Source organism: Belonocnema kinseyi, chromosome 4, assembly GCF_010883055.1.
Source record: "Belonocnema kinseyi isolate 2016_QV_RU_SX_M_011 chromosome 4, B_treatae_v1, whole genome shotgun sequence".
NCBI classification, from domain to species: domain Eukaryota; kingdom Metazoa; phylum Arthropoda; class Insecta; order Hymenoptera; family Cynipidae; genus Belonocnema; species Belonocnema kinseyi.
This window is the reverse complement of record NC_046660.1, coordinates 142,689,371-142,692,423: the sequence shown is the minus strand read 5'-3', so window position 1 is coordinate 142,692,423 and position 3,053 is coordinate 142,689,371. Positions and strand designations below refer to the sequence as shown.

The window sequence follows — 3,053 nt, the reverse complement described above, 5'->3', positions numbered from 1 at the left end:
GGGATTTTGTATGCTTACCCGGCTACGCCCTTTGATTAAATTCGGAAAATTGAACATGTTTCACACCATTGCAACACCATAGAATAATTTTTCATATATTAAAATCAGTGGAGGTTTTTATTTCTAATAAAGAGTAAGAACTCTTCAGCCATAGCAGTTTTCGATTTTGAAAAATTTGGTATTTCATTAAAGTGCCTTTTTTCAAATTAAGGTTTTTAAAATAGGTTTTTCAAATTGAATTTAAGGGCATGTCACACAGCCAAATACCTATATTACCGACCTCACTTTATCAGTTCACTAAATATTTATTTTTACCTAAGTACTTTCTTTGTAAATAAAATATGGAGCTGAAACTTTGAAAAATGTATTATTGTACAGTAAAGTACGTTTAGGTACTTAATTCGGGTAGGAACTTCACTGAAAATTATTTTATCCTTTTTCTGAACCTCGACATTTTTTGAACGTTCAAACCTTTTTTTATACATAAAATATCGGTCTCAAACGTTGAGAAATACAAGAGCCGAAAGAAAACTACGTTAAAGTACAAAGTTTGATAATAAAAGGGGTAAAAAATATTTCAACTAAATCTTGTCGGGCACACAACAAAGGACTCACAACGTAGGACGAGCCAGCTGTTAGAGCCACGTCTAGTGGCCGCCAGGGTACCGAATGATGCCGATGGAATTGATGTCAGAGTTCTTTGTTGTGTGCCGGATAAGGTTTAGTTGAAATATATTTTTTTACATCTTTTATTATTAAACTTTGTACTTTAACGTAGTTTTCTTTCGGCACTTGAATTTTTCAAAGTTTGAGACCGGTATTTTATGTATAAAAAAAGTTCGAACGTTAAAAAAATGTCGAGATTCAGAAAAAAAGGTGAAATAATGTTCGGTGAAGTTCCTACCCAAATGAAGTACCTATACGTACTTTATTGTACTCTAATACATTTTTTAAAGTTTCAGCTCGATAATTTATTTACAAAAAAAGTTAATGGTTCCAACAAAAAATTCATTGGACTGATAAAGTGAGGTCGGCAATATAGGTGTTCAGCTGTTTCACGTCCTTTTAAAAGAAATAATCATTAATTTGTCCGAATTTTCAAGAATGCAAAGAATTTTGTAAGAAAATTCCATGAACATTGGGCGACAGTCTAATCGAAAGTGGACTTAAAATCTCGTAAACATTTGATACATATTTCAGAAAAAATCACGTATTCAGACAGCGACCGATCGGGAAGAAAATAACAACGTAACCTGCAAAATGTAAAAATTGCGCAAAAGCTTTTAGCTATTTTGACACAATTTGTACTTCTCTCTTCCATAATTATACTAACGCCGTGAGAATTGAACTAGTCCCCTTGAAACGTGATTATATTATTTTATACAAATAAAAACATGGTACATCAAATGCCGATATCCACTCAGGAGGCCATTGGACCCGAATATAAAAAATGAAATCCTCCGCGTTTTTTAGATTCGTGGAGACCGTTCTCGTTAGACATATCGCTCAACGAGTTGAGCCTGTGTGCCTCGCGTATGCGTGAAGATCGATATACGTAAGGCGTATATCCAGGTGTGAGTATGGGCATAGCTACCCAAAATGGGCCGCAGAGACGCCACTACACTGATAGTTGTACTTCCTACTGAAGAGTTAACTCTCACTTTCTCTGTTCGATCATATAATGAATAATACCAATTTTTTAGCTCCCTTTCGGGAGAACAACTTTTGTCTATTTATTTTTCTCGTAACTTGTCCAAAAATTTAATTTATTTTTATTTTTATTGTAACATTGTTATTTACGAATAAGACAAAAACTACGCACCGGGTCAAAAAGGAAGCGCAAGAATATACCCCAAATTCGATTTCATCTAAGTTTTATTTGACCGTAAATCAAGTTGCTGGACACGGATTTTTCATAATATTTATTTTCGCGAACTTTCAAGTGACATCCTCTATTTTCCTTAACTCTCTGTTATCATAATTTCTATTATACCGAATCCTCATTTGGTATCATTGTTATATTTTTGAATTTATATTCCCGATAATATTTATTAGTCCTTATTTTATCTAATTATAATTTATGTTTTTCCGAATTTATATTTAATATAACTAAAATTTTCGAATTTTTACATAACTTAATATTCATTAGCATGGATTTTTACTTGTCATATTTTACATTTATTCAAATTAATATTTGACATAATTTATTTTTTCACAAATAACCACATAACCTAGCATTCATTTATACGAATCACTATTTGTCCTAATTCCCACTTCATCGAATTGCCATGTGACAGAAATTCCATTTGTCCTACAGCCCATCCGGTCTACAAATTAATGCACGAAATTCAAAACCAGCCAATCTGGATTCTCTTATTTAAATTTCCCGCCTTTATTTTAGGCAGGATGGGCGATAGGATCAACGGAATTTCTGTGACATGGCAATTCGATGAACTGGGTATTATGAGAAATGGTGATTCGTATAGATGAATGCTAGCTTATGTGATTACTCGGGAAAAAATAAAATATGTTGAAAGATCATTCAAACAGATGTGAAATATGACAAGTAAAAATTTTCGCAAATTCGGAAAAAATAAATTCTATTAAATTAAAATAAGAAATAATAAATATTATGGGGAATATAAATTCGAAAATATGAAAATGATGCCAAATGAGGACTTGGTATAATAGAAATTATGATATCTGGTAGTTAGGACAAATAGAGGTTATGTTACCCGAAAATTCGGAAAATAAAATTATGACAAATCTCTGTTCGGTAACTTGATTTTCGGTCAAATAAAAGGAGGAAGGTCAATAAGGCCGGTTTTTGGGCCATCTACAGATTGGCCTCAAACATGTTTTATAATATTCATCTAACTAGGTCTCATAACGCCTTAAAAGGATTTTTCCTGAGAGTGATCTGATTTGAAGATATAGTCATTTTTAAGTTCGTATTTTACAGTCTGTCAAGTTAAAGCGTGGGTGGCTTTACTCGCAGTCGGTAAGGTGTATCGACATGATTTTGGTGTCAAAATATTAAGAAGAGCTCCCTC

At 32.7% G+C, this 3,053-nt stretch overlaps 2 protein-coding genes across 2 annotated transcripts in view; both read right to left on the bottom strand.

Annotated features, from left to right (window-relative positions):
- The window catches only part of LOC117171976 (transcription initiation factor TFIID subunit 12), a 174,585-nt gene that overhangs the window by 136,281 nt on the left and 35,251 nt on the right, over positions 1-3,053 (bottom strand). The gene's annotated exons all lie outside the window — the stretch shown is intronic.
- Positions 1-3,053, bottom strand: part of LOC117171142 — a 38,949-nt gene that overhangs the window by 11,494 nt on the left and 24,402 nt on the right. The window lies entirely within an intron of this gene.